The following is a 12,745-nucleotide window of genomic DNA, read 5'->3' on the forward strand; positions in this document are numbered from 1 at the left end:
AAAATGTCAAAAATGACATGTCCCAAAAACAGCTGAAAACACCTCAGAACAGCATTAAATAGTGTGCCAAGACACACCATAGCATAGAACGTTGCAAAAATGGCCAAAAACACCAAAATAATGCATGTTGAAAAAATGACCAAAAAGGCAAGGCTATAGTATGGCAAAAAATGTCAAAAATGACATGTCCCAAAAACAGCTGAAAACACCTCAAAACAGCATAAAATAGTGTGTAGAGACGCCATAGCATAGAAACGTTGCAAAAACGTCCAAAAACATCAAAATAATGCATGTTGAAAAATGACCGAAAAGGCAAGGCTATAGTATGGCAAAAAATGTCAAAAATGACATGTGCCAGAAACAGCTGAAAACACCTCAGAACAGCATAAAATAGTGTGCCTAGAGATGCCATAGCATAGAACGTTGCAAAAACGTCCAAAAACACCAAAATAATGCATGTTGAAAAAATGACCGAAAAGGCAAGGCTATAGTATGGCAAAAAATGTCAAAAATGACATGTCCCAAAAACAGCTGAAAACACCTCAGAACAGCATTAAATAGTGTGCCTAGACACACCATAGCATAGAACGTTGCAAAATGGCCAAAAACACCAAAATAATGCATGTTGAAAAATGACCAAAAAGGCAAGGCTATAGTATGGCAAAAAATGTCAAAAATGACATGTCCCAAAAACAGCTGAAAACACCTCAAAACAGCATAAAATAGTGTGTGTAGAGACGCCATAGCATAGAACGTTGCAAAAACGTCCAAAAACATCAAAATAATGCATGTAGAAAAAATGACCAAAAAGGCAAGGCTATAGTATGGCAAAAATGTCAAAATGACATGTGCCAAAAACAGCTGAAAACACCTCAGAACAGCATAAAATAGTGTGCCTAGAGACGCGCTAGCATAGAACGTTGCAAAACCGGCCCAAAATACCAAAATAATGCATGCTGAAAAAATGACCGAAAAGGCAAGGCTATAGTATGTCAAAAAATGTCAAAAATGACATGTGCCAAAAACAGCTGACAACACCTCAGAACAGCATTAAATAGTGTGCCTAGACACACCATAGCATAGAACGTTGTAAAAATGGCCAAAAACACCAAAATTATGCATGTTGAAAAAATGACCAAAAAGGCAAGGCTATAGTATGGCAAAAATGTCAAAAATGACATGTGCCCAAAAACAGCTGAAAACACCTCAAAACAGCATAAAATAGTGTGTGTAGAGACGCCATAGCATAGAACGTTGCAAAAATGGCCAAAAACACCAAAATAATGCATGTTGAAAAAATGACCGAAAAGGCAAGGCTATAGTATGGCAAAAAATGTCAAAAATGACATGTCCCAAAAACAGCTGAAAACACCTCAGAAAAGCATAAAATAGTGTGCCTAGAGACGCCATAGCATAGAACGTTGCAAAACCGGCCCAAAACACCAAAATAATGCATGTTGAAAAAATGACCAAAAAGGCAAGGCTATAGTATGGCAAAAAATGTCAAAAATGACATGTGCCAGAAACAGCTGAAAACACCTCAGAACAGCATAAAATAGTGTGCCTAGAGACGCCATAGCGTAGAACGTTGCAAAAACGTCCAAAAACACCAAAATAATGCATGTTGAAAAATGACCGAAAAGGCAAGGCTATAGTATGGCAAAAATGTCAAAATGACATGTCCCAAAAACAGCTGAAAACACCTCAAAACAGCATAAAATAGTGTGTGTAGAGACACACCATAGCATAGAACGTTGCAAAAATGGCCAAAACCACCAAAATAATGCATATCGAAAAAATGACCGAAAAGGCAAGGCTATAGTATGGCAAAAAATGTCAAAAATGACATGTCCCAAAAACAGCTGAAAACACCTCAGAAAAGCATAAAATAGTGTGCCTAGAGACGCCATAGCATAGAACGTTGCAAAAACGTCCAAAAACACCAAAATAATGCATTTTGAAAAAATGACCAAAAAGGCAAGGCTATAGTATGGCAAAAAATGTCAAAAATGACAGGTCCCAAAAACAGCTGAAAACACCTCAGAACAGCATAAAATAGTGTGCCTAGAGACGCCATAGCATAGAACGTTGCAAAAATGGCCAAAAACACCAAAATAATGCATGTTGAAAAAATGACCGAAAAGGCAAGGCTATAGTATGGCAAAAAATGTCAAAAATGACATGTGCCAAAAAACAGCTGAAAACACCTCAGAACAGCATTAAATAGTGTGTCTAGAGACACCATAGCATAGAACGTTGCAAAATGGCCAAAACACCAAAATAATGCATGTTGAAAAAATGACCAAAAGGCAAGGCTATAGTATGGCAAAAATGTCAAAATGACATGTCCCAAAAACAGCTGAAAACACCTCAGAACAGCATAAAATAGTGTGTGTAGAGACCATAGCATAGAACGTTGCAAAACCGGCCAAAAACACCAAAATAATGCATGTTGAAAAAATGACCGAAAAGGCAAGGCTATAGTATGGCAAAAAATGTCAAAAATGACATGTGCCAGAAACAGCTGAAAACACCTCAGAACAGCATAAAATAGTGTGCCTAGAGACGCGCTAGCATAGAACGTTGCAAAACCGGCCCAAAATACCAAAATAATGCATGCTGAAAAAATGACCGAAAAGGCAAGGCTATAGTATGGCAAAAAATGTCAAAAATGACATGTGCCAGAAACAGCTGAAAACACCTCAGAACAGCATAAAATAGTGTGCCTAGAGACGCCATAGCATAGAACGTTGCAAAAATGGCCAAAAACACCAAAATAATGCATGTTGAAAAAATGACCAAAAAGGCAAGGCTATAGTATGGCAAAAAATGTCAAAAATGACATGTCCCAAAAACAGCTGAAAACACCTCAAAACAGCATAAATATAGTGTGTGTAGAGACGCCATAGCATAGAACGTTGCAAAAATGGCCAAAACCACCAAAATAATGCATATTGAAAAAATGACCGAAAAGGCAAGGCTATAGTATGGCAAAAAATGTCAAAAATGACATGTCCCAAAAACAGCTGAAAACACCTCAGAACAGCATAAAATAGTGTGCCTAGAGACGCCATAGCATAGAACGTTGCAAAAACGTCCAAAAACACCAAAATAATGCATGTTGAAAAAATGACCAAAAAGGCAAGGCTATAGTATGGCAAAAAATGTCAAAAATGACATGTCCCAAAAACAGCTGAAAACACCTCAAAACAGCATAAAATAGTGTGTGTAGAGACATACATAGCATAGAACGTTGCAAAATGGCCAAAACCACCAAAATAATGCATATTGAAAAATGACCGAAAAGGCAAGGCTATAGTATGGCAAAAATGTCAAAATGACATGTGCCAAAACAGCTGAAAACATCTCAGAACAGCATTAAATAGTGTGTCTAGAGACGCCATAGCATAGAACGTTGCAAAAATGGCCAAAAACACCAAAATAATGCATGTTGAAAAAATGACCAAAAAGGCAAGGCTATAGTATGGCAAAAAATGTCAAAAATGACATGTGCCAGAAATACCTGAAAACACCTCAGAACAGCATAAAATAGTGTGTGTAGAGACGCCATAGCATAGAACGTTGCAAAAACGTCCAAAAACATCAAAATAATGCATGTTGAAAAAATGACCGAAAAGGCAAGGCTATAGTATGGCAAAAAATGTCAAAAATGACATGTGCCAGAAACAGCTGAAAACACCTCAGAACAGCATAAAATAGTGTGCCTAGAGACGCCATAGCATAGAACGTTGCAAAAACGTCCAAAAACACCAAAATAATGCATGTTGAAAAAATGACCGAAAAGGCAAGGCTATAGTATGGCAAAAAATGTCAAAAATGACATGTGCCAGAAATACCTGAAAACACCTCAGAACAGCATAAAATAGTGTGACTAGAGACGCCACAGCATAGAACGTTGCAAAAATGGCCAAAAACACCAAAATAATGCATGTTGAAAAAATGACCAAAAAGGCAAGGCTATAGTATGGCAAAAAATGTCAAAAATGACATGTCCCAAAAACAGCTGAAAACACCTCAAAACAGCATAAAATAGTGTGTGTAGAGACGCCATAGCATAGAACGTTGCAAAAATGGCCAAAACCACCAAAATAATGCATATTGAAAAAATGACCGAAAAGGCAAGGCTATAGTATGGCAAAAAATGTCAAAAATGACATGTCCCAAAAACAGCTGAAAACACCTCAGAACAGCATAAAATAGTGTGCCTAGAGACGCCATAGCATAGAACGTTGCAAAAACGTCCAAAAACACCAAAATAATGCATGTTGAAAAAATGACCAAAAAGGCAAGGCTATAGTATGGCAAAAAATGTCAAAAATGACATGTCCCAAAAACAGCTGAAAACACCTCAAAACAGCATAAAATAGTGTGTGTAGAGACGCCACAGCATAGAACGTTGCAAAAATGGCCAAAACCACCAAAATAATGCATATTGAAAAAATGACCGAAAAGGCAAGGCTATAGTATGGCAAAAAATGTCAAAAATGACATGTGCCAAAAACAGCTGAAAACATCTCAGAACAGCATTAAATAGTGTGTCTAGAGACGCCATAGCATAGAACGTTGCAAAAATGGCCAAAAACACCAAAATAATGCATGTTGAAAAAATGACCGAAAAGGCAAGGCTATAGTATGGCAAAATGTCAAAATGACATGTGCCAGAAATACCTGAAAACACCTCAGAACAGCATAAAATAGTGTGTGTAGAGACGCCATAGCATAGAACGTTGCAAAAACGTCCAAAAACATCAAAATAATGCATGTTGAAAAAATGACCGAAAAGGCAAGGCTATAGTATGGCAAAAAATGTCAAAAATGACATGTGCCAGAAACAGCTGAAAACACCTCAGAACAGCATAAAATAGTGTGCCTAGAGACGCCATAGCATAGAACGTTGCAAAAACGTCCAAAAACACCAAAATAATGCATGTTGAAAAATGACCGAAAAGGCAAGGCTATAGTATGACAAAAAAGTTAAAATATGACATGTCTCAAAAACTGCTGAAAACACCTCAAAACAGCATAAAATAGTGTGTAGAGACATGCCATATCATAGTACGTTGCAAAAATGGCCAAAAACACCAAAATATAGCATGTTGAAAAAATGACCGAAAAGGCAAGGCTATAGTATGGCAAAAAATGTCAAAAATGACATGTGCCAAAAACAGCTGAAAACACCTCAAAACAGCATAAAATAGTGTGTCTAGAGACGCCATAGCATAGAACGTTGCAAAAATGGCCCAAAACACAAAAATAATGCATGTTGAAAAAATGACCGAAAAGGCAAGGCTATAGTATGGCAAAAAATGTCAAAAATGACATGTGCCAGAAACAGCTGAAAACACCTCAGAACAGCATAAAATAGTGTGCCTAGAGATGCCATAGCATAGAACGTTGCAAAAACGTCCAAAAACACCAAAATAATGCATGTTGAAAAAATGACCGAAAAGGCAAGGCTATAGTATGGCAAAAAATGTCAAAAATGACATGTGCCAGAAACAGCTGAAAACACCTCAGAACAGCATAAAATAGTGTGCCTAGACACACCATAGCATAGAACGTTGCAAAACGCCCAAAACACCAAAATAATGCATGTTGAAAAAATGACCAAAAAGGCAAGGCTATAGTATGGCAAAAAATGTCAAAAATGACATGTCCCAAAAACAGCTGAAAACACCTCAAAACAGCATAAAATAGTGTGTGTAGAGACGCCATAGCATAGAACGTTGCAAAAATGGCCAAAAACACCAAAATAATGCATATTGAAAAAATGACCGAAAAGGCAAGGCTATAGTATGGCAAAAAATGTCAAAAATGACATGTCCCAAAAACAGCTGAAAACACCTCAGAACAGCATAAAATAGTGTGTCTAGAGACGCCATAGCATAGAACGTTGCAAAACGCCCAAAACACCAAAATAATGCATGTTGAAAAAATGACCGAAAAGGCAAGGCTATAGTATGGCAAAAAATGTCAAAAATGACATTTGCCAAAAACAGCTGAAAACATCTCAGAACAGCATAAAATAGTGTGTCTAGAGACACCATAGCACAGAACGTTGCAAAAATGGCCAAAAACACCAAAATAATGCATGTTAAAAAAATGAACAAAAAGGCATAGAATGTTGCAAAAATGTCCAAAAAAAACCATAATAATGCATGTTGAAAAAATCATTGAAAAGTCAAGTCAAGTCAAGTCAATTTTATTCATAAAGCCTGTTTTACAAAACACAGTTTGCCTCAGAAGGCTTTACAGCGTAAGATATACCTCTCCCCTTAGATCCTCACATCACCTGAGGAATCTCTGTAACGGGGGGGTGGCTCAGGAAGAGCGTCAGAGGATGACGAGGGTCTCTCTTCCAGGACGGACAGAAGAGCAATAGATATTGTAAATAACAGTTGAAATCCAATCATGACGAAAAGGAAAGAGAAAGAGAGAGGGAAAGAAAGAGGGAGAGGGAGAGAGGGAGGGGGGAGAGGGATGGAAACAGATGCATGTCATATTACAATAATGATAGGTCTAAAATTATTAAATACACTCTATGATAATATTATGTGTGTTGATAAGAGTTCCATGCGTATATTGATAGTGGAGACGTGGCTCATAATAAAGGCAGTTGAGGGTTGCATCAAGCCCGATTACTGCATCGGCGCAGCTAGGACCCACAACACAGACATTGCATCAGGCAGGACCACAGCAGTGGCAAATCCAAGGCCATAGTCAGGGTAAGCGGGGGGTACAGTATCAGTGCAGCGACAGCACGAGCACGACCAAGGGCAACATCACAGCATCACCACAGTTATCACCACGATCAAGCGCAGCCAAGGTTGTTGCCAGGATACTGGAAAACTAGGAGACAAGGAAGCAAGAATGGTCCAAAGAGACAAAAGGTTAGAGTCATGCAGTCAGCGTAATGCAGTAAACAGACATGAGTGTCCATCAGATGGAGGGAGAAAGAGAAGGAAAAGGAGCTCAGTGTATCAGTTCAACTAAAACACAAAGAACTTGTGCTCCAGAAAAGGATAAACGCTCAATGAAGAACCTAAAACACACCATAGCAGAAATGGCCAAAAACATGTCCCAAAAACAGCTGAAAACATCTCAGAACAGCATAAAAAAGTGTGCCTAGAGACGCCATAGCATAGAATGTTGCAAAAACGGTCAAAAACACCAAAATAATGCATGTTGAAAAAATTACCTAAAAGGCAAGGCTATAGTATGGCAAAAAATGTCAAAAATGACATGTCCCAAAAACAGCTCAAAACATCTCAAAACAGCATAAAATAGTGTACCTGGAGACGCCATAGCATAGAATGTTGCAAAAACGGTCAAAAACACAAAAATAATGCATGTTGAAAAAATGACCAAAAAGGCAAGGCTATAGTATGGCAAAAAATGTCAAAACTGACATGTCCCAAAAACAGCTGAAAACACCTCAGAACAGAATAAAATAGTGTGCCTAGACACACCATAGCATAGATTGTTGCAAAAACATCCAAAAACGCCAAAACAATGCATGTTGAAAAAAATGACCGAAAAGGCAAGGCTATAGTATGGCAAAAAATGTCAAATTGACATGTGCCAAAAACAGCTGAAAACACCTCAGAACAGCATAAAATAGTGTGCCTAGACACACCATAGCATAGATTCTTGCAAAAACGGTCAAAAACACCAAAATATTGCATGTTGAAAAAATGACCGAAAAGGCAAGGCTATAGTATGGCAAAAAATGTCAAAAATGACATGTCCCCAAAACAGCTGAAAACGCTTCAGAACAGCATAAAATAGTGTGTCTAGACACACCATAGCATAGAATGTTGCAAAACCGGCCCAAAACACAATAATAATGCATGTTGAAAAAATGACCAAAAAGGCAAGGCTATAGTATGGCAAAAAATGTCAAAAATGACATGTCCCAAAAACAGCTGAAAACACCTCAAAACAGCATAAAATAGTGTGCCTAGACACACCATAGCATAGAATGTTGCAAAAATGGCCAAAAACACCAAAATAATGCATGTTGAAAAAATGACCAAAAAGGCAAGGCTATAGTATGGCAAAAATGTCAAAAATGACATGTCCCAAAAACAGCTGAAAACACCTCAAAACAGCATAAAATAGTGTTCCTAGACACGCCATGGCATAGAATGTTGCAAAAAAGGACCAAAACACCAAAATAATGCATGTCGAAAAAATCACCGAAAAGGCAAGGCTATAGTATGGCAAAAATGTCAAAACAGACATGTCCCAAAAACAGCTGAAAACGCTTCAGAACAGCATAAAATAGTGTGCCTAGACACACCATAGCATAGAATGTTGCAAAAACGGTCAAAACACCAAAATAATGCATGTTGAAAAAATGACCGAAAAGGCAAGGCTATAGTATGGCAAAAAATGTCAAAAATGACATGTGCCAAAAACAGCTGAAAACGCTTCAGAACAGCATAAAATAGTGTGTCTAGACACACCATAGCATAGAATGTTGCAAAAACGGTCAAAAACACCAAAATAATGCATGTTGAAAAAATGACCGAAAAGGCAAGGCTATAGTATGGCAAAAAATGTCAAAAATGACATGTGCCAAAAACAGCTGAAAACACCTCAGAACAGCATTAAATAGTGTGCCTAGACACACCATAGCATAAATTGTTGCAAAAACGTCGAAAAACGCCAAAATAATGCATGTTGAAAAAATGACCGAAAAGGCAAGGCTATAGTATGGCAAAAAATGTCAAAAATGACATGTCCCAAAAACAGCTGAAAACACCTCAGAACAGCAGAAAATAGTGTTCCTAGACACACCATGGCATAGAATGTTGCAAAAAAGGCCCAAAACACCAAAATAATGCATGTCGAAAAAATCACCGAAAAGGCAAGGCTATAGCATGGCAAAAAATGTCAAAAATGACATGTCCCCAAAACAGCTGAAAACACCTCAAAACAGCATAAAATAGTGTTCCTAGACACACCATGGCATAGAATGTTGCAAAAAAGGCCCAAAACACCAAAATAATGCATGTCGAAAAAATCACCGAAAAGGCAAGGCTATAGTATGGAAAAAAATGTCAAAACTGACATGTCCCAAAAACAGCTGAAAACACCTCAGAACAGCATTAAATAGTGTGCCTAGACACACCATAGCATAGATTGTTGCAAAAACGGTCAAAAACACCAAAATAATGCATGTTGAAAAAATGACCAAAAAGGCAAGGCTATAGTATGGCAAAAAATGTCAAAAATGACATGTCCCAAAAACAGCTGAAAACACCTCAGAACAGCATAAAATAGTGTGCCTAGAGACACCATAGCATAGATTGTTGCAAAAATGGCCAAAACCACCAAAATAATGCATGTTGAAAAAATGACCAAAAAGGCAAGGCTATAGTATGGCAAAAAATGTCAAAAATGACATGTCCCAAAAACAGCTGAAAACACCTCAAAACAGCATAAAATAGTGTGCCTAGAGATGCCATAGCATAGAATGTTGCAAAAACGGTCAAAAACACCAAAATAATGCATGTTGAAAAAATGACAAAAAAAGGCAAGGCTATAGTATGGCAAAAAATGTCAAAAATGACATGTGCCAAAAACAGCTGAAAACACCTCAGAACAGCATTAAATAGTGTGCCTAGACACACCATAGCATAGATTGTTGCAAAAACGGTCAAAAACACCAAAATAATGCATGTTGAAAAAATGACCGAAAAGGCAAGGCTATAGTATGGCAAAAAATGTCAAAAATGACATGTCCCAAAAACAGCTGAAAACACCTCAAAACAGCATAAAATAGTGTTCCTAGACACGCCATGGCATAGAATGTTGCAAAAAAGGCCCAAAACACCAAAATAATGCATGTCGAAAAAATCACCGAAAAGGCAAGGCTATAGTATGGCAAAAAATGTCAAAAATGACATGTGCCAAAAACAGCTGAAAACACCTCAGAACAGCATTAAATAGTGTGCCTAGACACACCATAGCATAGATTGTTGCAAAAACGGTCAAAACCACCAAAATAATGCATGTTGAAAAAATGACCAAAAAGGCAAGGCTATAGTATGGCAAAAAATGTCAAAAATGACATGTCCCAAAAAGAGCTGAAAACACCTCAAAACAGTATGAAATAGTGTGCCAGGCTACACCATAGCATAGAATGTTGCAAAAATGGCCAAAAACACCAAAATAATGCATGTTGAAAAAATGACCGAAAAGGCAAGGCTATAGTATGGCAAAAAATGTCAAAAATGACATGTCCCAAAAACAGCTGAAAACACCTCAGAACAGCATAAAATAGTGTGCCTAGAGACACCATAGCATAGATTGTTGCAAAAATGGCCAAAACCACCAAAATAATGCATGTTGAAAAAATGACCAAAAAGGCAAGGCTATAGTATGGCAAAAAATGTCAAAAATGACATGTCCCAAAAACAGCTGAAAACACCTCAAAAAAGCATAAAATAGTGTTCCTAGACACGCCATGGCATAGAATGTTGCAAAAACGGTCAAAAACACCAAAATAATGCATGTTGAAAAAATGACCGAAAAGGCAAGGCTATAGTATGGCAAAAAATGTCAAAAATGACATGTGCCAAAAACAGCTGAAAACACCTCAAAACAGCAAAACATAGTGTGTCTAGAGATGCCATAGTATAGAACGTTGCAAAAACGGTCAAAAACACCAAAATAATGCATGTTGAAAAAATGACAAAAAAAGGCAAGGCTATAGTATGGCAAAAAATGTCAAAAATGACATGTGCCAAAAACAGCTGAAAACACCTCAGAACAGCATAAAATAGTGTGCCTAGAGACGCCATAGCATAGAACGTTGCAAAAATGGCCAAAAACACCAAAATAATGCATGTTGAAAAAATGACCGAAAAGGCAAGGCTATAGTATGGCAAAAAATGTCAAAAATGACATGTCCCAAAAACAGCTGAAAACACCTCAGAACAGCATAAAATAGTGTGCCTAGAGACGCCATAGCATAGAACGTTGCAAAAATGGCCAAAAACACCAAAATAATGCATGTTGAAAAAATGACCGAAAAGGCAAGGCTATAGTATGGAAAAAAATGTCAAAACTGACATGTCCCAAAAACAGCTGAAAACACCTCAGAACAGCATAAAATAGTGTGCCTAGAGACACCATAGCATAGATTGTTGCAAAAATGGCCAAAAACACCAAAATAATGCATGTTGAAAAAATGACCAAAAAGGCAAGGCTATAGTATGGCAAAAATGTCAAAAATGACATGTCCCCAAAACAGCTGAAAACACCTCAAAACAGCATAAAATAGTGTGTGTAGAGACGCCATAGCATAGAATGTTGCAAAAATGGCCAAAAACACCAAAAATAATGCATGCTAAAAAAATGACCCAAAAAGGCAAGGCTATAGTATGGCAAAAAAAGTCAAAAATGACAGGTCCCAAAAACAGCTGAAAACGCTTCAGAACAGCATAAAATAGTGTGCCTAGACACACCATAGCATAGAATGTTGCAAAAATGGCCAAAAACACCAAAATAATGCATGTTGAAAAAATGACCAAAAAGGCAAGGCTATAGTATGGCAAAAAATGTCAAAAATGACATGTCCCAAAAACAGCTCAAAATACCTCAAAACAGCATTAAATAGTGTGCCTAGACACGTCATTGAATAGAATGTCTCAAAAATGGCAAAAAACAGCCAAATAATGTATGTTGAAAAAATGACCGAAAAGGCAAGGCTATAGTATGGCAAAAAATGTCAAAACTGACAATTCCCAAAAACAGCTGAAAAAACCTCAAAACAGCAAAACATAGTGTGTCTAGAGATGCCATAGTGTAGAATGTTGAAAAAACGGCCAAAAACACCAAAATAATGCATGTCGAAAAAAATCACCGAAAAGGCAAGGCTATAGTATGGAAAAAATATCAAAAATGACATGTCCCAAAAACAGCTCAAAATACCTCAGAACAACATAAAATAGTGTGTCTAGACACGCCATAGAATAGATTGTTGCAAAAATGGCCAAAAGCACCAAAATAATGCATGTTGAAAAAAATGACCGAAAAGGCAAGGCTATAGTATGGCAAAAATGTCAAAAATGACATGTCCCAAAAACAGCTGAAAACGCTTCAGAACAGCATAAAATAGTGTGCCTAGAGACGCCATAGCACAGAATGTTGCAAAAATGGCCAAAAACAGCCAAATTATATATGTTGAAAAAATGACCAAAAAGGCAAGGCTATAGTATGGCAAAAATGTCAAAACTGACATGTCCCAAAAACAGCTGAAAACACCTCAAAACAGCATAAAATAGTGTGCCTAGAGACGCCATAGCATAGATTGTTGCAAAAACGGCCCAACACACCATAATATGGCACGCTAAAAACAACAACCGAAAATGCCATACTATAGTCAGTCAGTCAGTCATTTTCTCTAACCGCTTGTCCTCGTAAGGGTCGCGGGGGGGCTGGAGCCAATCACAGCTGTAATCGGGTAGAAGGCGGGGTACACCCTGGAGAAAAATATCAAAACCTGACAAGTCCCAAAAACTCACTAAAAACTGAAAAAATAGAGTGCTGAGACACACCATAGCATAGAATGTTGTGAATACTGCCCCAAACACCATAATATGATCCATCAAAAAATGACTGAAAATGCAATGCTATAGAATGGCAAATAATGTCAAAATCTGACATGTCCCCAAAACAGCTGAAAACAGCATGAATTAGCCAAAACATGCTA

The 12,745-nt window shown here is 37.5% G+C and overlaps 1 long non-coding RNA gene across 4 annotated transcripts in view; it reads right to left on the reverse strand.

Moving 5' to 3' along the window:
* LOC148186375 (uncharacterized) overlaps window positions 1–12,745 on the reverse strand; it is an 88,848-nt gene that overhangs the window by 21,320 nt on the left and 54,783 nt on the right. For 3 of the 4 annotated variants that reach the window (XR_015775036.1, XR_015775034.1, XR_015775037.1), the window contains one exon: window positions 6,208–6,870. The exons of the other annotated variant lie outside the window; for it this stretch is intronic. This is a non-coding gene — a long non-coding RNA (uncharacterized LOC148186375). Of the gene's footprint in view, window positions 1–6,207; window positions 6,871–12,745 lie in introns of those variants that run through there. 4 annotated transcript variants of the gene reach the window in all.

Source organism: Plectropomus leopardus, chromosome 19 (assembly GCF_026936395.1).
Source record: "Plectropomus leopardus strain MGB_pleo_1.0 chromosome 19, ASM2693639v1, whole genome shotgun sequence".
Lineage (NCBI taxonomy): Eukaryota > Metazoa > Chordata > Actinopteri > Perciformes > Serranidae > Plectropomus > Plectropomus leopardus.